This window comes from Melopsittacus undulatus, chromosome 2 (genome assembly GCF_012275295.1).
Source record: "Melopsittacus undulatus isolate bMelUnd1 chromosome 2, bMelUnd1.mat.Z, whole genome shotgun sequence".
NCBI classification, from domain to species: domain Eukaryota; kingdom Metazoa; phylum Chordata; class Aves; order Psittaciformes; family Psittaculidae; genus Melopsittacus; species Melopsittacus undulatus.
This window is the reverse complement of record NC_047528.1, coordinates 105,103,001-105,126,407: the sequence shown is the minus strand read 5'-3', so window position 1 is coordinate 105,126,407 and position 23,407 is coordinate 105,103,001. Positions and strand designations below refer to the sequence as shown.

Below are 23,407 nucleotides of genomic sequence, written 5' to 3'. Positions count from 1 at the left end.
ATATCAGCATTAAGTAAATCTGTTTCATAAGGTAGCTCTGAAACTGGCATCCTTTGGGGCTGTATCCATCAAGGCCCAATTTTGAAAATATTGAGTAGAAGTTGAGATTCTTAGATTGCCCAAATCATATCTTACCTTCCTTTTATGATGGCACTTGCCCTTACAAACATCCATTTTCTTTTAAGCATTATGAGTAGCAGAGGCGATTCTTTCTAGTACATTCTTGCAACTTTGAGGAAACTGGTAAGAAATTGCTTTGGCTGAGGCAGAGCTGTTGCTCCGAGCGCATCCTGCTCCCATACTACTCTCATACTCCTCCCTGTCAACAGCTTTTCACACTTGCTCCAATGGCCACCCAGTGTTGCTGAAAAGCAGATCAAACAATGGAAAGAGCAATTCAAAGCAGTGAAAGATAATGTCCCAAGACTATTTATAATAGGTTTACAGGCTGTTTATTTGCCTGCTCCAAAAGAAAAATATAATCAGTACCATTAGTGCACCCCAGCTGTATCCATCGCTGTTTCTATGCCCTGTCAGGAATTTTTCCCCAGAAGATATTTGGACAGCAGCACCTGCATTGGCAAGGAAGGAGTTAAATAATCTGAGCAGGATTCTGTAAACTGCCATGGTGTCTAGTATGCGAAACTCTGATAGTAAAGATGAATCAACAGAAAAGTTATCTGTCTCCCAGTCAGTTTCAAAGGTACTGATAAAGTTTACAGCAAGATTTCCTTTTTCCAATAACTTTGTCTACGTTGAGCCCTGCATCATCAATAGCTTTACATTAAAACAGAATCACTCTTTCAGGAAAGTTTGAGCTATGTGGTCACTTTGGTAAAAGAATATTATATCAGACTAAAATGCTACCTGCTTTAAAGCTATACCATTTTGATATGTAAAACATTGCTCTTGGGAGACAACATACTTAGTCTACCTGTTTATACCAGCCAAGAAAGGGCATATAAATTTTAAAATCCTAGGCCCTGTCCTCTGTCTGTTAATCCCTGCTTTTCCCCATTACAAATGCTCTGAGTGATTAAATGACAAAAAATAAGTCATTTTATAACACAGCTTCCACAGAGTACTTCCACTGATGTACATCCGAAGTTCAAAAGATCAAGAACTAGTGTTACATCAACAAGTCTATTTAATACAACCAAAGCTGTAACTTCCCTTTAATTCTGAGAAAACTGAAGCATTTGATTCTTCCCTTAACTAAATCACAGAATCCCAAGGGTTGGAAGGGATCTCAAAAGATAGTTTTCCAAATTACTTAAAAAAAATGTTTTCATCCCCCAAAATGAAATGGGAGGGACAGGCGAAGATGTGGAACTTTGATTACAGCTTTGTTAATAGATAGGTTAGACAAGGAAGTAGTTACACTGCATATTTCCTTTATTAATTAAAAAAAAACATCCTTTCTACTTGAAAATGAAGTTCAAGCTCTTTTTCAGTCTTAATTAAGAAATTGTCCTTTTCAGTTTCCTGATCTGTCAAGGTCTGACAGACAAGTCCTGAAAAGTTTTACGAAACTCTGTGGTTTTCGTTAAATGTGTGAAGATAATTAAATTCCCTCTGGCTGTTTTTAAACTGCTGAGTCACCTGTTGCAAGGCCTGAAGATAGTAGGCTTTGAAAGTAAAGAATATTTGAAAAGCAGACAATAGGGCATTTTTATGTTAACTTCTTTCCCCTTCTTACAACAATTTACTGAGGAACATTCCATACACAGAAGTGCAAAGCAATTCTGACTTGCTTATCCTGCCTTATCTCCTTAGACTTCAACTCATCGAAAAATGATAGGGCTAGTAACACATCTTTCCAAGTAGTTTGTGGCTTCTCATAGGAGTATTTAGGTTCTTCATGATACAACAATTATCTTCATGACAGGAAGTTGTCTTAGTCATGGTTAATCAATGCCTGAGACCTTAAGTTCTTATAACCATGTATCCGTTACTTTGATTTCTGTTTGTTAATTGACTTATTCTGAAGCATGATAGGGTGACATGTGCTGACATAATTTTGTTACATTGCTACTTAGGTTATGTAATTCTTTATTAGTCAAATTGCTACCCATTGCTGACATTTAGTGACAGTAATGTTTGCAGATGGTTAGGGTTTGCATACATCACCATTACTATTTCCACATTCAGGGGAAACACTTGTATGGTATATGTGAGGATACAATACAGTAGTCAGAAGCTTGCAGTCTAATAGTAAGAACAAAAAATCTGTTGAGGAGGAAGATACAATCCCACAATTGCAATCTGGCCATTGTTGGAGTTTAGAAGTGATTCTTCTTTGCAACCGTTCCTTCTCTTGTGCTTTTTTGAAACAATAAACTTTGTGTGGAAACAGATCTTTAGGACCAGTGTCCAATAAAGGAAACAGTCTTTCAGCAGAAAACTTAGTCTTTCATCATGTTCAATGAAAAACAATTTTCTCTTGCCATAAGATAAAGACAGGTGTGTAAGCCAGGCTAACTTCCTGGAGCAGCAGAGGTAGACACAAAGTATCTACACAGTCTGAATCAAGACAGGTAGGGCAATCTCATCTTTCTGCTTCTCTTGCCAATCCCTCCTTTAAATCCTCATCTGCAATTAGTGATGATGTTTTCTAATCCTATTCATACAAACTATCAGAGGATTGTAACTTCATATGGGAAAAATCAGGGGAAGAAAAATTCAGAACAAAAATCCTTCTTCCTTACAAAAACATTCAATAGAAAAGAAGGAAAACCTAAAAATAAAAATCAGACAGACTGCACAGAAAGGTTTGTTTAGAACTGCATAACTTCAGAGAAACAACTGGGCTTTCAAATTATTGCTGTTCCTCTGTGGGCTTGAGATCTTGTTTGAGGGTTCAATTTATGCCTGCAAAATTAATTTCATACTGAAGTAGTCATACTTGTGAGTAGATACTATCCTCTTTAGGTAATAAAAGAAATCATTATAATAATCAGATTTGCTTCTGCAATCAAACAGTAGCTTAAAAATTGTGAACAAATATTACGAAGACGAGTCTACATTTTTAACTCTTGGCTTGCTGTTAATTTTCATCTTTGTTGCTGTCTTCTTGTCCATTCAATGGCAAAGGTTTCTTTTTATTTCATGGCAATGAAAACTTAAAAGGAATTGTTTATTTATACACAGATTGTATTATGTAATGCTGCATCCTTAGCTTCAAGCTCAGGAATATTTATTGTACTCAGATAAATTAGCTTTTTTATTATTATTATGCCTATACAGAATAAACATATTTTGAACATATTTCTTTTCTTTCATTTGTGGCAGGGAGATTTTTTTGATATTTGATCATAGGCTCTTCCTTTCCATTTTATGCATCTGCCCTCTGGTCATTGTCAACCCCTGCAGTCAGAGTAACGAATTCCTCTTTATTGCAGTGTCAGTGTGCTGTCATTATTGTGGACTTTTTCTTGTTCTGGGAAGCTGTTTTGTAAGTTGTTTTGAAAAGCTATACTACATATGTGTTTGGGATTTATAGGACTTTACTGATCCATCATTTTCTGGCACATCCGATGCAGCCCTTGTAAATTTGAAATAAAAAAGAGAATTTTCATCCAACCTTGGACATAAAGCCGTTCTGGGAAGTATTATCTACTTCTAACACCTTTCCCCCAGGAAACGCAAACTGCGCTCAAGATCACAAATAGACTTCTGTTTGCCTCTGCAGTAAGGCCATCATTTTCTTTATACCACCTCCAGCTCCTGCTGGCTTTTAAGAAGACAAAGATTTGTGTGTGATTCTGAACCTAGGTCTTCTGCACAGTAGCAAATGGTGCTGCTAGTTCAGACTTTAAAACAGCCGATTCATGTAAAGCTGTTTTTTTCCCCTAATTATCTTAGCACAAGATACCATTTAAAGAGTCTTATTTAGCATCCTCTACACAGTAAGGTCACTTTTGTCATGGAATTGTTTCATATGTTATTTTTAACCACAAAAACACTTGCCTTTGTATTCCACACATTTCGCAAGAATTCGTTTTTCACAATACCAAAGCCCTCACAATATCAATGTCTTTGCTAAAAAAGGAGGGCTGGAATTAATAGTTCTGCTTTTTGGTTGCTGGCAGACTTCAATATGATACAGTAAATATTCAGACAGCAGGAGAATTCTGAGGCTTGAGAAGTGATGGAAGGAATATATGTGCTTCAGAGATAGAGGCGGGTCCACAACTAATTCTGCTGGACTGCTTTCCAAAAGATAGTTGCTGCCACGCATAAATTGAGATTATTGGGATTTTGAGCAGATGTGAAATGATTTTATATTGGGTAAAAAGAAGTTTGTTTATGCTTATAAATATTAAGTTCTCATAAGTACAGGACAGCCCTGTTCATCTTTTAAAAGCTTGGCTTCTGTCTATTAAACAAATTCATATGATTTCAGGCAATTTCCTGATTTTTCCCTTTAGCTGGGGATGTTCTGCTGTAACAAAAGTTACCCTGGTTGTAAATCACTCAGCAATGGTTCCAAAAGTCCTTATTTCTGCAGTTCTGTAATTTCTTCCTCTCTGATCTCAGTTTATAGGAATCACTATTTTAAAAACAGTCTCAGTTACTGATTGAATATTACCAAATTTTTTCAGATATTCTTAGAAAGCTAAAAGAAAGTGTAATTCCATATGAGCTTCTCCTGCTGGCTATGGAAGATCCTCCTTGGAGATGTCTGTTCAGTTTCTGCACTGAACCTCTAGATCCAGGGTACTTACAATTCAATTAAGCTGAAAACAATGGGAGATAAAACAGCTACATCCGTAGTGCTGTTTCATCAACAAGGACTCACTTCCCATCCAGACAAGATCTTCAGAAGAGCTCATAAGGCAGCTCATATATCTGCCTGCACAGGAATGCCTGGCACCATTCCAAGCTGAATGACAAGGTGCAAATAGTTATCCTAGTACCCATGTGTCATCCAGATCCCCTTCAGAAGACATTCACTCCCCATCTGGACAAGAATGAAGTCACTGGATGGTGTGCCAACAATGAAATGCTTGACTCTATATACACACACTTTTCAGAAATATTCCTTTTTGTATTAGAAGACCAGGAGGGATAAAGGGAACATAATTAGGAAGGACCTGAGTTGTAAAGAATAAGGTGCCCGCAAACACAGTTGAGAAGAGGATGAAAACGTGAAGATGCAAAAGCTGGAAGGAAAAGAAGATGGGAAAAGGATAGACTATAGGAGGAAGGCATGTTTGAAAAGGACCTCAAGCCAAAAATAATCTGTAAGGTCTTTAGGTGGTACCTAGACATTCTGATATCTACAGTTTCTTACCTTATATGAAGCACAACATAGGAGATCTCAAACAGGAACTAAAACCAGTTTCCCATCCCTCCACCCCTTAAGATGGAAATCCTTTTGAGTATTTTAACAAAAACTATTGTGGCAGTCGTGCACTATCACATTCTCATGCAGAACAGTTTTGCCATACCTGGAGAATGTGTTGGGAGAAGAGAATGGACACAATAATTACACTAATAACTTCCAAGCAAAACCAGACAAGAGGGCTACTCTGTCTTGATAATTTGTTGGATGATACAAAAAAGATACAGCTGAGTACATCATTACTCATATCTTGAGTACTATGTATTCCTGTAGTAGGTCATGCTGGCCACTCTACCTTATGTCCCTCCTGGCCTTGCCTAGACATAGAGAAATCTGTGCTGAAAAGGAAGGCAGGGAAAAAGAGAGCACAGGCAGTCATTTTACTATTTAAATAAGTTCCAATAAGTGCCAATAAGTTCCATTTTTAAGATTAATGCTCTGCACTGAGCAGGAGGCTAATTTTTGAAAAATGTAAGTCTGCAGCGGCAGAGGTACAAAAGTACCTGAGAGCTTCTGCTTTTCCATGGTTTTTCAACAGGTGCATGACTGATGTTACAACTCATGATTTGCTGGGTGCCTCCCTGGTAGGGAGGCTATTGCCCTTCCTTTAGCAATAATGAAGCATGGACTTCCTCCCAAAGTTGCACTGATAGCCTCAGAAAGCCACATCACTGACTACCATAGCTTGGCTGTAATGTCAGTAGATGGTACAACCAGTAAGTCTGTAAGGATGCTCAAAACTTGCCCCAGTGTACTTTGAGCTGTAAGAACTCATTTGGTACCAGATCACAGTCAAATGTTAGTAGAATTCTATTGTATAATAATTACTATGTTATTCAATAATGTGTGCAAAAATATTAGGTTTTATCTTTTTTTTTCTAGGAAATCAATGATTGTACCTTATTTAGTCACTTGGTCCTCTTGTTGTTAATCATTCTTACTGACTACTCTTCCCTTTTGAAACAAGAACTGCTTTTGATATCAGATTTTCTGTTTTAAGCACATTAGCCACTTCAATATTTTGTACTTAAGATTAAATAAGCCTATTCTTGATAGAATGCTGCATTTCTGCTTATCACAGGCCACACTCTTTTGCAGTGTATTTCTTCTTTAGGCAGTTGCTTACTGAGATTGCTAACTGACCTTAATATTTTGATAATGCAAGAAGCAATGCCTTGCGGTTCAAACAGCACATACTCCAGCATATTTATGTTCTTAGCTTAATAACATGAGGCCTAATACTGCAAAATGCCAAGTATTGTGGGCTTCCACTGCAGTCAATGGAAATTAACTATTAGTACTTCAGAGTTGCACCTGAGTGCTAAAAGCATAAGATACACTAAAACTATTGGCTTAACTAAACAGCAAAGGCTTCCTCCTGCATTTCCTTTTACTGACCATTTATCTTCAGGAAAGGCCAGGTCAGTTTTTCCAATTTTTCTAATTACTCAAGTAGAGGCAATTTCAAAGTATCAAATCTGGCAAGTTTTTTGGTGGTTGTTGGCCTGTTATTTCAGACATTACCAGATGTCCTTTACGCAAACTTTGTGGGCTATCCTGGCATTGGCATTGAAGCTTTTAAAGAATCCTTCCCAGTAAGTTGAAGAGATCCTGCAAATTACAGTTTAGGCCTTCTGAAAATATTTTCCTTCCCCTGAAGCAAAGATCTTTCATTGCCATTTACAGAGTCTACATTAATGTTTTTTTCACTTTCTTCCAGGTTTTGGCAGTATCTGGCATTGCTAAGGGATATTTAATTCCTACTTCCAATCCAGTCCCTAGGCTTCCTGGCACAGAGGCAGCTTTTCCAAGACTATTCCAAACACAGGAGATGGTGAGTTGCTTTCTACCCTCATACACAAAGATTCTACACTTGTATTTGTAAGGGATGATCAAATTCATTTAGTTGGGTCTTTCATACGGTTTCTGCAAAGCATGTGGAATGGAGAGTTTTGCTGAGCTCTACAAGATTGACCTTTCCTTTAAGTAGTGCAAGAGGAGAGAAAAAGCTCAAGTAACAGAGCAGGCAAACACAGCCAGTTGAAGGTTGACCTAGGAGGTTACTGCAGGCTTAACAGAGCATTGTAGTGCATTGTACTGCACACAGTACAATGGGAGGCTACAGACCAGCCAGGGGAAGGATGTCAAAGAGGACAATCAGCTTCAGAAAATGAGGGCAGTGGCCAATGGAGGGATGACTGAATAAATGCAGAATGTCTAGCACAGTCTGAAAAGTTCAGGCGCTGCAGGAGAAGCTTAGTCTGCAGTCCTAGATCTGACTGACCTTCTCCATGGCCTTGGACATTTAAATACTCAACATCTACTTCAAGTAAGGGGGAAAAAAAACAATGGTGGCAATATAATGCTTCATTTCACAGATATATTTTAAAGACTTAACCTTTGTAAGACATTTTGAAGATGAAAAGCACAGCAGCACTCATTACTTTTCTTAACCAAATTTCTCAGTGCCAAGCTGAACCTAAAATCTTTTGATGTTAGCTCATCACAGAGATATTTTGTGAGAAGATTTTTCTTGCTTTTGTATTGGCCTGTGGCCATCTCATGCCACTGCATGCTTCGTTTTATTTCTGGTTTTGCTGTGTGCAGTTTTTCAAAGTGACTTTTCCCATAGGACATAACTGCAGACTTTTAACAACAACAAAGATGAAATACCCAAAACCTTGTTTTCCATAGTGATTCAAACACAACAGCTTAATGATAACATTCCATAAAGTACTTACAACTGGTTTGAATACAAAAACATTTAAAAACAGAAAGGTAAAACATCCTGCAACAGTATCAAGAGATAAAAATCAACATTTAATATCGAGACATCTGGATAATAAAGTAACAAGAAACAAAATCTTCAGCAGACAATTGCCTGAATAAGCTCGCATAAAGTATGATTGCTCGTAAGTGGACCTGAAAATTGCACATGCTGAGAGAGACTAGAGCAATGTGCCACCATTTGACATTCAAAGACATTCTTCCTGGGGTAGTTAACCTCATTATTTCTTTGCTAGAAGAAGAAACAGATCCTCATGGCTGATGTTTTCACATGTTCAGGACTCCTTACTGTGCCTATATATACACAAGTTCAGAGTCCTACCAACCCAGAATCATGTCTGCACTCTTGGTGACCGAAAGATTTGGCAAGATGTGCTTTAAAAGTGTCTCTCACAGTAAGAGGCAAAGAAAAGGTTACTCTGCTTGTAATAACAGAACAATTAAAAAGCCTCACTGCATAACTGTAAAACTGACCAAAATAAAGTCACCTAATTGATTCATGGTAACCTTAATGAAACATACAGATTTTAGTGAAAAATAAGTCAGAATACAGGCCAGTTTTATTCAGCCCTTTCTGCTGCCATGAGGAATTCATACAGAAAGAGAAAATTCACAAATTTGTACAATTTTATACTTCTAAGTTGGATTTTACCTTGGCCAAGAATTCCTCCAACTGCCATGTTAGAGGATGAATGAACCAGGTACTGGAGGTAGCAGTTCAGTGGGAGCTCTCCTGATCTATGACTTCAGCCCATTGCTGCCTAATTCAGCTTCTAAAAGGGGGACTAAAGATTTCATTGTAAATCAGGAGAAATTCATTGCATATCTGCAAGGAGACTCACGTAGCAAGGCAGAAGAACTGCCAAATCTTCAGGAAAACAGCAGGGTAGATGATACTCTTTGTCTCCAGCAGAGTTTCAGCCTGAAAGTTGCAAGCTAGACTGCATGAAACAAGTGCTCTAGTCCATACTGGCTTCAGCTATGAAAATTAGCAGCATCTGTATCAGCTGCAGGTAGGGAGTTAATGCCTCTCAGCATGGCTGTGCCTGTAATATAGAAAAAGGGGAGTTTTATGCTGTATCTGGGAAGTTCAGCAGAGTCAGGTGTGGAGAAAGTTTGTCTTTCCTTTTCTCTTGTCATTTTTAAAACCTACATTCTTTCTTACTATTTGCTGTTTTGAATCTAGTACAAGAGAAATTTTGGCTATTCATAGTTCTACTGTAATACCTGTGGTGACATTATAGAGGGTAATTGCCTGGTAGGAGAAAATGAAAAGGAAGTATAAGCAGGGTGCTTTTTTTCTCCTTTTTTCTTTAATGGAAATGGGTTTGCTGGCTGTATGCTGGTTTCTAAAAGATAATGACAGCCTGGCAGCTTAAAGAAAACAGGTCTTGACAGCACACCAAACATTTTGTAATAGTTTGTGTCGTATAAAGCACTTTTGTACCATCTGTGCTCCAGCAACAAAGGATTGCTCTGTCCCAGGCAGAACCTTTTGTCTCAGCATAGGCAAAGGAGTCAATAGAGCCAAGTATCAGATTTATAAACTTTGTCTCATGCTGGATGTGTGTAGTGTCAGCTTCTCCTGTAAACCCTCTCTGTATTCCCAACTTCCTAGAGTCTGTCAAGAGCTGCAGCACAGCTCAGCAGAAAGGCAGGAATGCAGAGAACTATGAGTTCTGCTGTTATGTTAGTGCCACTTTCTGTTTAATACTGCCTTGACTTGCTGAAGAGAAGAAATAACGTAAGCAAAAGACTGGAGCACCTCCCGTATGAAGACAGGCTGAGAGAGTTGGGGCTGTTCAGTCTGGAGAAGAGAAGGCTGCATGGAGACCTTATAGCAGCCTTCCAGTATCTGAAGGGGGCCTACAAGGTTGCTGGTGAGGGACTCTTCATTAGGGACTGTAGTGATAGGACAAGGGGTAACGGGTCCAAACTTAAACAGCAGAGGTTTAGATTGGATCTAAGGAAGAAATTCTTTACTGCCTTCTTCAAGCAGTGGTGTTTGTCATTATTAAATAATTGTATGTTTCTTAGTATTGGAAGAAGGGAAATCATTAATACTAACAGATAAATAAAATAAAGGATTATTCCTTATAACACTATCAGGCATAGTATTTGTGACAGTGAAATCCCATATGCTTATGGCAATTTAAAAGTAACTAAGTTGCTGAAATTTTCTTTGATTTGAAAGAATTTTAAAAAAGAAGGAAATCTCTGAAAAGAAAGAAGAGCCCCTCCCTTGCAGTAAGCCCTAAATGCAGCCTCTGCTTTCAGTAGTGTCGACTTTGAGGCTCAATACTTTTCTCATTATCATCACTGTTTCATGGATTTTCTAACTTTAATGAATTTCTGTGCTCAGGCACAGAGCTATTTTCTTGCCTATCTTGCTTCACTATTCTGATAGAAGCAGTCTTTTAATTTAAAACATTATTATTAAAAGTAATGCTTGAAAGACTTATCTGAAAGATATATTGTTTTAGCAATAGTTGCAAATCAAAATGCAACTGTCTAGATACTCAATTATGTATTTTAATGGAAGACTTTGAGTAAAGCTTAGGCATGAAGGAAAAAAGTACTTTCCAGCATTTATCATTTAAATTACCACCATATTTTAGACTATTCACATATTTCTTATACCTCAATAAGGTTAAGACTGAAGCTAGTTCAGTGGACAGCGCTTAGCTTGTGAAGTCTCTGCCCTTGGAATACATTGCCTCAGCAGTATTCTAAAAGGGCAAGGTATTCTTTCATCTTTTCTCTTATGCATTAAACACTAGCATCTTTCAACATCTGGTAGTCTTATATTACGCCACTTACTCTTTTGTAAGCCATGTAAATATTTACCATCTTTTGGTCTTTGTACTCCAAACTTTCTTCCTTTGTGATCTTACATGGTACTACTCAAATACTGCTTAGGCTAAGGGTTGTTTATCAGAATTCACACTACATAATGCCTTCTCTGGGACACACATCAGACACTAAGCTGCCCAAATTATATTTGGTTCTACTTTTAGTTTTGGATCTTGTAGGGGTTTTTTCTGCCCTCAATACAGCGGAGCTGACTGTAGGTTACTGAAAATCCTGATGTTTACACAATAGTGGTTAGAGCGTCCTGCAGGCTCATGCTGACCAACAAGCTCACATGATACAAGTTCACCTGTACATCAGCTGAGAATACGCCATGGAGATTTACCCCTCCAGTGCTCCATAGAACTCAACCCTCAGCTCTGCAGAGTTGATGTGTTCTGCACTGTTCAATCTCCTGGCAGCCACCTCAATCCAGACACCTTTGTAATGCAGTAGAAGTGGCAGTGATCCCTGTAAAGATGAGATCTGGGATAATGCATTAATCAGAAAAGCATCTGGGTTCACAGAACCTTGTAAACTACATAAGACAAGTATCTTAGACCTTCCAAAACAGGAATATAATGGAGATTTTAAGTACTAGCCTATTAAGTTCACATATTTCTTCCCATGGAAAGAGAGCAAGTATGCTATGAGACCTCAAGGTTGTAAAGTACTTAGCTTCCCTACACAAACACCTCCAGTAAGACAGAGGTGTCATCCCACTGTGTGATCGATTCATATGTAATATGCAACTTTTATTTTACTGTTATTTGTATTTGACCACTATTACTTGCCTGCTGTCCATCTTTCTGTTTTATAGCAGGCTGCCAACTGAAAGCTAGCAACACATATGTTCATATAGAAAGTCACCATGTAAATATTAGCATTTCCCTATTTGTAGGTGGCTCAACTAAAGTAATTGCTGGAGTTTGCAGACAGCAACAATGCTGGTAGGTATCTATTTTATCTCAGCACTTCTTGGCTATCTGGTTTCTTCTCTGATATCTGTACCACACTGTTTTAACATATGCACTGACCTAACCTTTTGACAGCTTAACTAGGAGTCATCATGATAGACAAAAGTTAGCATTTAAAATGAAAACTGAAATGCAAGATAGGCCTTACTTGCAGAAGGGTTACATTTTGGCATAGTATTTGCCCTCATTAATATAAAATCATAGAATCATAGAATAGTTAGGGTTGGAAAGGACTTCAAGATCATCTAGTTCCAACCCCCCTGCCATGGACAGGGACACCTCATGCTAAACCATGTCACCCAAGGCTTCATCCAAACTGGCCTTGAACACCAACAGGGATGGAGCATTCACAACCTCCCTGGGCAACCCATTCCAGTACCTCACCACTCTAACAGTAAAAAACTTCCTTATATCCAATCTAAACCTCTGCTGTTTAAGTTTCAACCCATTACCCCTTGTCCTACCACTACAGTCCCTAATGAAGAGTCCCTCACCAGCATCCCTGTAGGCCCCCTTCAGATACTGGAAGGCTGCTATGAGGTCTCCATGCAGCCTTCTCTTCTCCAGGCTGAACAGCCCCAACTTTCTCAGCCTGTCTTCATATGGGAGGTGCTCCAGTCCCCTGATCATCCTCGTGGCCCTCCTCTGGACTTGTTCCAGCAGTTCCATGTCCTTTTTATGTTGAGGGCACCAGAACTGCACACCTTGGCATGCTTGTGAGGTGGGCTGATGCCAACCTCATGAAGTTTAACCATGACAAGTGCAAGGTTGGAGCAATCCCAGGCACAGCTACAGGTTGGGCAAAAAGGAAATTCAGTGCAGCCCTGCAGAGAAGGACTTGGGGGTGTTGGTCAATGAGAAAATGAACATGAGCCAGCTTCAGTGTGCACTTGCAGCCCAGAAAGCCAACTGTATCCTGGGCTGCATCAAAAGAAGCTTTTGTTCAAATATTTCAGACTTTCCCTGACATTCACTCAAATCTTAGCAGCCTTGGCTACATTCATAAGGACAGATAACTTAAAAATTGGTTTACTTTCATACAGTAGAGTTTTATCAAAATTCCTGCCTGCTAAATTTGACTTTGAGGTTGTTTTAATTATACTGGAACCTTCCAACTTAAAGTTAACAAATTCACTGAGATGTTGCATTTCAACCAGAAATTCCAGATAATTGGTGCAGACACTGAGGCAGAAGAAGGGGGCCTATCAGAATATTGTACTTAATGAAATTCCTACAATATATCTGCAAAGCTGACCTTTCCCAAGTTCTACTTTTATCAGGTATTGCAAGAAATATGTTACTTTTTTAGGTTATAGCTGCGGAAGACTTATCATCTGAAACCATGCAAGTTGTAATTCTACTGAAGACAGTGTACTCTGGGGAGGACAATTTTAGCTGCAAATGAATAGGGTCATTTACATGAGCTAAGGGGTGAAAAGTTACTGCTATTTCAGTAAAATATGTGCATTTATAATAATTGGGGGAAATTGTTCAGACTTTTATAATATATTTTTAAAAATTACAATAACGACAATTTTTTTCATGTGGCCTGTTTTGAACACAATATTATCATCACCTAAGCATGTTTAATTGAATTAAACTAAGCTCTGTTATTGCAGATAGGGTTGATATAGCAAAGCTCAGCAGATTCTCTTTTGAAATGCTCAGTAGATAAACACTCAAATTTGGGATTTTATTCCAGATCTAGGATATAATAATGAAGTTTTTTCCTGTTGCACTACAGTCTACTTCAGGGAAGTAATATCTGTTTCCCTTTCCAAAATCAGGACTAAGCATCAGGACAATGTATTGGAATCTATTCCTGCTGACTATCTCAGTAACACATCCCTAATTGTTCTCTGTCAAAGCTTAAACACTTAGTGCATGTGAATTCAGGGTAGGATTCATCTGACCAAAGACAGACATCTGTACCTGAACCAATCACTCCAGGCTTCCTCTTGCAGTAACAAGAGATATAGCCACTCATAAGGTGCCAGTCATATGGTGGCCTCATAAGGTGGTCTAAATAGGTTATCAGAATCTAACCCCCATATTTGCTTCACTCCTTTGACCACAAAGAGTGCCCAAGGTTTCAAAGAATATCTGTCTAGCACTGGTAAAAGCATCATGTTGTTTTTACCTTAGGCAGACACCTAAAAGCAGAGGAGATGAATCCCACTGACAGTAGCTGTAAAACTCAGAAAAATGGAGAATTTCATTTTGCTTTATATAAGTAAAGAGGTGCATGAAACATTCTCAGTTAAGAGGAGTGCGTAACTCCGGGGAGAATGGGAGTTTACCAGTAAAATAGTGAAGAAAAAGAAAAAAGGGGAAAAAATAATAATTAATTCATAGAGTAAATCAACATATGCAAATATTTTCTGCAGTCTCTCTAGTGCAGGGGAGCATGGAGCATGATCTGTTAAAAAAAAACTGGTAAACTTTACTGTGATAAGTAGTAATTTCCATGTGTTCTTCTGGGTGCTAGCTGTTGCATGCTGTAAGAGACCTAGCTGCAGAGTTTTTAAGAAGGTCTCTGTCACTGTAAGCCCTGTCTTGTGACAGCTAAAATCAAAGGTTGCATGCAAGAGTTTTTCCTGAAAGAGTGTGTTGATTTTTAATTGAGTCTATCATTAGAAATTTCTCAGTATCTCTATAGAGGAAAAATGCAAGACAGCCAGTTGAAAATACTACTTACTTGAAATACAGGTTTTCTTGATATGGCTATAACCTAGAGCAGCTCACAAAGATTAATCTGCTAATAAATTGAAGTTTGACATAGCAGAATACTTCAGAGCCACACTGCTGACATGATAGAGATGACGGAACACCTAAGAGTCCATCAATGGTCTGGAAATGGGATAAAAATATATGTGGATTTTTCCTATGAGTAAATAGGAATTAGCACGGGTATTTCTTTGCGGAATGTAATTGTAAAAAATCTATACAGTCCATACCAAGCCTGTACACGCTGTGGGTTTTATTGTTTTTTCACTGAGATGTAATTGAGCTTCCACAAAGATGTCAAGGCCAATGCTTTTCAGCAGCAAGTTTGTCCCATGTCAGATCTCAAGGTCATAAAAGTCTGCTAGAATTTCTCAGTCAAGAAAAATATTCACAGAGGTTTTACACTGGCAAAATGACTTAAATCTTCTATGTCTGCCTCTGGAATAAATGGCTCCTGGAAAATTTTTCTAAAATATATTCCTGGAAACGTTTTCCCACTCTTAAAAATATACCGTAAGGCAGACTGAAAATGTCAACCAGCTGGTTAAGGTTAGCTCAGAGAGTATAGAACTGTAGGAAATGCAATGGAAATTTTCAGATAGTCTCAATCAGTTCTCTTGCCTATCCCTGCACCAAGCTGGAAATGGAAATTTAATTCTGTAGTTGATAAGATTACAAATGAACTTATTATTTACTTGACCAGGCAAACAAATGTCCAGTTCTCTGAGGTCAATTATGAGTATAGTATATCCTTCACTTTGAAACCGGATTTGTTTTAAAATTACAAATACATATACTACTAAGCTGGACAAACACACACATTATCCCTTAAGCTGTATCTAAAACACTGGCAACAGGATAGGAAAAAAAAGCCAAAATCAGAAAATGCTTGCATAAATATAATTCAAAGAAATTGTATCAATAAGCAGCTTACATTTTGATATTATAACTTTTAAAAAAAGCAACTCTAAAATACAAAAGTGCTATTTTTGACCAGAAAGAAACATTAAGCCCATATTTGAATGTCAGGTCTTCAGTCATCTTGGTCATTGTCTCCATAAAATTATTTGTAGAGTTTAGTACTTAGCGTTATTGCACTGATCTTTTACATAAAGTAAGGAATTAGCTGAGAAACCTGGTGAGGATTCAGGCAAGTGTTCAAAATAACAAAACCTGACTATTTGTCAACAACACTGGTGGCCAGGTGCTGACTCAGGAAAATGGATTTTGAGCTGTCCCATCAGAAGAAAGGGCAAGACTTGACAGGTTTGCTGCTCTTACTTACAAGCACAGAGATGTTGCCATTTCTGGACCTCATAGTTTTCTCCCTCGCTGCTTTTAAGACACACAAACATAAGCCCCAACCTTCAACACCTGCAATTTGTGTTTCAAAAGGATAATGCAGTTGCATGACTTAGAGGCTACAGACATATGTTATACATAGGCCAGGACCCTCAGTATGCCCCTGTAACTCAGTGACTACAAACAGTAGCATAATTAGTTGCTGCACTGCATTATATGCCGTGGCTGTACCTGAGGCACAAAAGCATGAACATGAAAGTCTGTATATAATTATCCTGAAGTGGTTATTTGTTCATAATTGTGTTATTGTGGTAGTGCCTAGAAACCCATCTTGTACTGAACAAACACACAGTAGTAAATGATCCATTTGCTAAAGAGCTTTCAGTATAAATAGGTAAAATGAAAGTTTGGGAAAAACTGGTTTTGAAAATAATTGTGGTCCTGCTTAGCTAGACAAATTGCAACAGCTTAACTAAAGTAACTCAAAAACTGAACTTATGCCAGGCAACTGAAGTCTGCATATGTAGGGATTTAATAGTTTACATCTGCCTTCCATCAAATGCACATTCAGTTGTAAACTTGCATCCTTAAAAATATTTCCATAAGCAAGTTTTATTCTACACATAACATGTATATGTTCCTGTACTCAGCTGTCCTTGGGTCATACATAATGACTTGAAGCAGGTTAAGTAGTGTGGCTTTGAACACTTTGGCAATATCTTCACTACAACCAACCTCACTTCAGTCTGAAAAGCAGGTGGGTCAACACAGACCTCTTTGCTGACAGCAAGCTATGGCTTCAGCCTGCATCTGCATTAAACTGCAATACCAGAAAACATCAGTGGTTGCTGCTGTGATAAGCATTACTAAAACTGCACACACTGTCCCTGTTTGAGTGGTTTCTCTTTTTCACCTTCCTTCAAAGCCCTGACCACAGTTGTGGGACTTCAGTTTCTAGAGTGATACATGTTTTTCAACCTTTCCAGCTTGTAGTTCCACACTTTCTACGCTTGTAGTTCCAAAGGATTTTTTCAATTGCTACAACAGACTGACTAGAGTTACGGGGATGTATAGGAAAGGGGAAGTTCCTTCTAAAGTTCTTAGCAAATTGTCCCTGTACAAAATTAGCTACTAGTCCTCGCATATGATCTATCCTGCCTAGATTTTGAAAGACAATTACCAGGAGATAGAAATAACTTTTTTTTTTCAGTCAAAAATGACAGCTTTGCACCTTCAACAGCTTCTGTCACTATTGGAAAGCAGAGAGGAAAACAAAACCCAAAACCCCTGTTCTGCCTACATTTCATTTGTAACCTCTGGAAGAGGAGAGCAAGGCCAAGCGAGAGTTTGTGTCGGGGATTTGGCACTTTGCTGATGGTGTCAGTTCTTAGTAGCTGGATTACAGTCACTCCTGTTGTAAGCACAAAGGTACACAGCCTAGGAGAAGCACAGAGTATACCCATGCCAGCATAAAACAAATTAGCCTTCTGACCTGCAAAATATTGGAAGAACATTTCTCAGCATCTTAAAGACTTCCGTGGTAGAAAGGACTAGTGGCAAAGTTTAGCAATTTATCCTACAGAAGGGAAGGTCATAATTTAGTGTGAAATAGGTAAGTACCCATGTTCATGAGCTTATTTTAGGATTAAAGTATGAAAATTTAAGGCATATAGAAGAAAATCTAAGCAAATGCAAAGTGCAAGGTCCTACACCTGGATCAGAGAAATCCCAGGCACAGCTACAGGTTGGGCAGAGAAGAGATTCAGAGCAGCCCTGCAGAGAAGGACTTGGGGGTGTTGGTCAATGAGAAAATGAGCATGAGCCAGCTTCAGTGTGCGCTTGCCCAGAAAGCCAACCGTATTCTGGGCTGCATCAAAAGAAGCATGACCAGCAGGTCGAAGGAGGTGATCCTGCCCCTCTACTCTGCTCTCGTGAGACCTCACTTGCAGTATTGTGTGCAGTTCTGGTGTCCTCAACATAAAAAGAACATGCACTGTTGGAACAAGTGCAGAGGAGGGCCACGAGGATGATCAAGGAACTGGAGCACCTCCCATATGAAGATAGGCTGAGAAAGTTGGTGCTGTTCAGCCTGGAGAAGGCTGCATGGAGACCTCATAGCAGCCTTCCAGTATCTGAAGGGGGCCTACAGGGATGATGGTGAGGGACTCTTCATTAGGGACTGTAGTGATAGGACAAGGGGTAAAGGGTTGAAACTTAAACAGCAGAGGTTTAGACTGGCTATAAGGAAGAAATTCTTTACTGTTAGGGTGATGAGGTACTGGAATGGGTTTCCCAAGGAGGTTGTGAATGCTCCATCCCTGGTTGCTGTTCAAGGCCAGGTTGGAGGAAGCCTTGGGTGATATGGTTTAGTGTGAAGTGTCCCTGCCCATGGCAGGGGTGTTGGAACTAGATGATCTTGAGATCCTTTCCAACCCTAACTATTCTATGGTTCTATGAAATTAAGCTAACTGGAGGCTTTTTGTACTTTGAAGTGCTGGGCTAGCTTGCTGACTCTTGTGTCTCTTGTTCAGCTATTCACTCATGAGATGTATACATAAAATGAGTCATGTTAAGTGACAGCTTTTATACCTCAGTGTAGTATGAGCTCTGGTACAGCAGAGCTCTCAGTTATTGTCAACTGAAGGAAGGCAAAGCTTAAAGCAGAAGCAAGTGAAACAGATGATGCTGCTGATGGATGGAAATGACTGAGGCCTCTAGCTAGCTACAGCACAGAAACCTTTGCTAAACAGGAAGCTGCTACTTTGTCACAGTTGTGTGATTACAACTTGCAGAGGATAGTTTTGAGTTCTTGATAGCAACTGTGCTTTACATTTTCACAGTTAAGACAATACTGCTGGATTCAGTCTCTCACCATCCCAAGACACATTATTTCTTTGTTGTGAAACAAATTGATGAGAGAAAGAAAACTTTTCAGCCTAGTTCTCCAAGGCTAGAAGCATTCTTTCAGTCAATTAACCACCTGGGAAAAGCTTTCCAGCTTGAATACAAGAATCCCATGACACTAAATAGAACACCGTCCCTGTAAAGTCCTTTGTACTTCTCTGCTATGAACTAACAGAAATATTTCATGTCACTACACCGGGGTTTTTTCAGTAATGCGCAAAACAACGCGCTGGTATGGGTCTATTGCAACAGCCTCTAAACACAGTCACGTAAGTCCTACTCAAAATGACTTAGAAGTTCCTGAGAGGGAGGTTACATGTAAAGTCCTCGAACTTCAAAAGTGTGGATCTTTGTCCATGAATTTGCTAACATCCATTTTCTATCTACGTTTCAGCATCCCACGGCAATGAGTGCTGCAATTTTAATAACTCATAAACTGAATATGCATTATATCAAATGAAAACACTACAAGAGAGGGTTTTGCCTGCACATTTCATCTCTAAACAGTTCTAAATTAAATGTCTTACCTTCAAATAATCAGTTTAATAGGGGAAATTAGGATTCATAAATTTTATCCAGCTTAGATTCTTTTCCCCTGTGATAAGCATCTGGGACCAGCCAATACAGTTACAGCCCTAAAAATTACACTTAAAATGCATAAACAATTCTGTCACACCTGTATCAATTTTACTTAAAGTATCTTGAATTTTGAAGACTCTTGCTTGGACTACCTTTACACTGAAAATAAAAACCAAACAAACAACTATTTAGTTGTACTTTAAAATAACAAAGAAAAAAACACTTTCTTAAGAAAGCTTTCAGAAGTCGTAGGGCCTGATCAAAATACCAGCACCTACACTAATTTGTTATTTGCTTCTAAATAATTTATTTAGAAGTAATGGAACAGAGACAAATTCAAATGTCCCTTTAGATTTCACTGAGAGAAGATATTCTTTTACAGGTCTTTGGTTCCAGTCTTCTGGCAGCTGAAATTAACTTAGCATTACTGAAACAGATAATGCACCATCCTCATTATATTCTGAGATAGAACTTATCAGTATTTACTGTATTAACACAAGATTAACAGGAGAAATATTTTTTGATTTACGTTAGTTTTGTCCATAAGCAATGTCTAGTTGTCCTTTAGGCTTCAATGGTTTTGAATGTTATTCAAAACTGACATTTATGTCAGCTTTAGTAAGGTTTTTGGTTTTTAAAATAATACTTATATGTGTATGCACAATTATACAAATGTTACCTTAAATCACTACAATGTAAGAATAAACATTCTCTTTATCTCCTGCTGCCTGCCAGGCAGATTGCTTGTACAAGAAAAAACACATCCTATTTCAGATTAAATCTGTTATGTATTTTCACAGAATGCAATAATCTTTGTATAATAGCAGAAAAGTGCACATGGAAGCAATGATTTCATGGTCCCATAAAATGTGTCCTTTCCCAAGGATTTTCAAGACTGCAACATGCAGGTTGATACAATCAAAACCCATCTCTGTAATATAGCTGACAATGATGAGAATGGTGTAAAACTATCTTGTGCAATATGTGAAGGTGGATGCTTTGGGATTTGGTGGCTTTTTTAAGCAATTCTGCCCCTGTTCACTGTTGGGAAGACAACTCCATCAGTGCACAAGTTTTTAAGCCTTTGCCATGTCACACAGCTAACATGTCCAACAGCCCTGACTATCCTGTTTATTCCAATGGCTCTGAAGCATTTCTTAATTAAATCTTGACAGTTAAATTGTGGTTTACGGAAACAATCAATGGTGGTTTGCGAGCCAGCATCTGCATACTAGAACTGCACTTGACCAGATGGGCTTTTTACAGTTCAGCCAGGTATGCCTTGAAAGCAATATCAAGGGTAAGTGGTAGCTATTTGAATAGTAAGTACCCTGTGTCTGCCTCTGGAACACAAAGCTTCTCAGGGAGTCCACAATGCTATAAAACATGGTCATAATGCTTGGTGTTTTGTTCTGTTGTAAGAATGCAGTTTAGTTAGACACCAAGTTATTTTTCTGATCCTTTTCTACAGGTAGCAATGGTGTCTTACCAGCCCATCTGGCCACAGGTGTTATTCTTCCCATTCTCTTTAATTCCCCTCTCTGACCTATATTTATTTGCTCATCTGCTTGTTAGTCTTTCACTTATAAATAGACTTCAAATGTTACTGTGTGACTTCGAACTTATGTTAATAGATAACACCACCCACTCCTAAAGAAAAATACTATTTTTCATCATCTTACAAGTTTACAGCCATAATTAAGATCAACTTGAAACACACTTTAAACATCTCAGTCCAAATGCATGCACATTTCAGAAGTGCTCTTATAAATATCTTTGTAATAATTATTTTCTTGCTTCGTACAGCTACAGATGTGATTTCTATTACTGAAAGCCAGTGCTGCTTTTCAAAGGACAGTGTCATAGAGTTAATCTCCCCCTTGATTTGAAATTCTGCTTTTCATTTGGAGCACTGACAGTTTTGACCTTACTTGCCCTGTGGTTACTTCTTTACAAAACCAAATGCATCAGTAAGAGTGTAAAAGCAGGCAGGCATGGCAAGCCAATGTTCAGCAGCACGTAAGAAGCCAAAGAGGTAGGAAGTGAAGTTAAAATTTGCCAGAAGAGGCCAATGTGCAAATTAACATAGCAGCCACTTAAGGGAAAGGAGGAATCCCATTCCAATTTAAAATATATCTGCAGAGATATACATCATTTTTCACATGGAAGGAGTAGTCATGTAGAATTTAATCTTCATGTAGAAAAAGAAAACATTACATTTCTAGAATAGGAACCTAAAGCTACATTGAAATGGTCTGTGTAACACACCAGCAAAAGAAACCTGGCTACGAAACCAACTGGTGTAGATGGCTGTATATGCATCATCTCAGACCCTGCATCCTCTGGAACAAATACACAATTTGACACTAACTAACTAAGTTTATGGAAAAAAATCCATGCAAAATTGCCACATACCCAGGGAGTCCTGAAAAGTCAGGAGAAAATGTTCCTGACAAGGAACATGCCTGAGTAAAGTGCTACCTGCACTTCATTTGTACACTTTTGCACAACCATGCAAACCATACACTTGGGACACATTTCCAGCCCTTAGCTCTTATCATCCTTTTATTTGGCAGAGCTGATAAAATACATAAAGCTAGCCATACTGACAATTGCTTAAAGGACAATCCATCCGCGGGTCTTGAAGGAGCTGGTGAATGAAGTTGCTAAGCCCCTGGCCATCATATTTGAAAACTCATGGCAGTCAGGTGATGTTCCCAATGACTGGAAAAAGGGAAATATAACCCCCATTTTCAAGAAGGGGAAAATGGATGACCCAGGGAATTACAGACCAGTCAGTCTCACCTCTGTGCCTGGCAAAATCTGGGAGCAGATTCTCCTGGAAGGCATGCTAGGGCACATGAAAAACAACAAGGTGCTTGGTGACAGCCAGCATGGCTTCACTAGGGGGAAATCCTGACTGACCAATTTGGTGGCCTTCTATGATGGGGCTACAAAAGTGATGGACAGGGGTGGAACAGTTTATGTCATCTACCTGGACTTGTGCAAAGCGTTCGACACTGTCCCACATGACATCCTTGTCTCTAAATTGGAGTGTCATCAATTTGATAGGTGGACCACTCGGTGGATAAAGAACTGGCTGGATGGTTGCACTCAAAGAGTTTTGGTCAACGGTTCAGTGTCTGGCTGGAGACCAGTAATGAGTGGTGTCCCTCAGGGATCAGTGTTGGGACTGGTCTTGTTTAATATCTTTGTCGCTGACATGGACAATGGGATTGAGTGTGCCCTCAGCAAGTTTGCCGATGACACCAAGCTGTGTGGTTCAGTTGTTACGCTGGAGGGAAGGAATGCCATCCAGAGACCTTGACATGCTTGTGAGGTGGGCTGATGCCAACCTTATGAAGTTTAACCATGTCAAGTGCAAGGTCCTACACCTGGGCCAGAGCAATCCCAGGCACAGCTACAGGTTGGGCAAAAAGGAAATTCATGGTAGTCCTGCAGAGAAGGACTTGGGGGTGTTGGTCAATGAGAAAATGAACGTGAGCCGGCTTCAGTGTGCGCTTACAGACCAGAAAGCCAACCGTATTCTGGGCTGCATCAAAAGAAGCATGACCAGCAGGTCAAAGGAGGTGATCCTGCCCCTCTACTCTGCTCTCGTGAGACCTCACTTGGAGTATTGTGTGCAGTTCTGGTGCCCTCAACAGAAAAAGGACATGGAACTGTTAGAACAAGTCCAGAGGAGGGCCACAAGGATGATCAGGGGACTGGAGCACCTCCCATATGAAGACAGGCTGAGAAAGTTGGAGCTGTTCATCCTGGAGAAGAGAAGGCTGCGTGGAGACCTCATAGCAGCCTTCTAGTATCTGAAGGGGGCCTGCAGGGATACTGGTGAGGGACTCTTCATTAGGGACTGTAGTGATAGGACAAGGGGTAGCCAGTTAAAACTTAAACAGAGGAGGTTTAGATTGGATAT

The 23,407-nt window shown here is 39.1% G+C and overlaps 1 protein-coding gene across 1 annotated transcript in view; it reads left to right on the top strand.

The window, feature by feature from the left end:
• The first annotated feature begins 7,129 nt into the window (after positions 1 to 7,129).
• The window catches only part of HTR1F (5-hydroxytryptamine receptor 1F), a 62,296-nt gene continuing 46,018 nt past the window's right edge, over positions 7,130 to 23,407 (top strand). The window contains exon 1 of the mRNA XM_005144486.3: positions 7,130 to 7,181. The gene's annotated coding sequence lies outside the window, so the exon portion shown is untranslated. The remainder of the gene's footprint in view (positions 7,182 to 23,407) is intronic.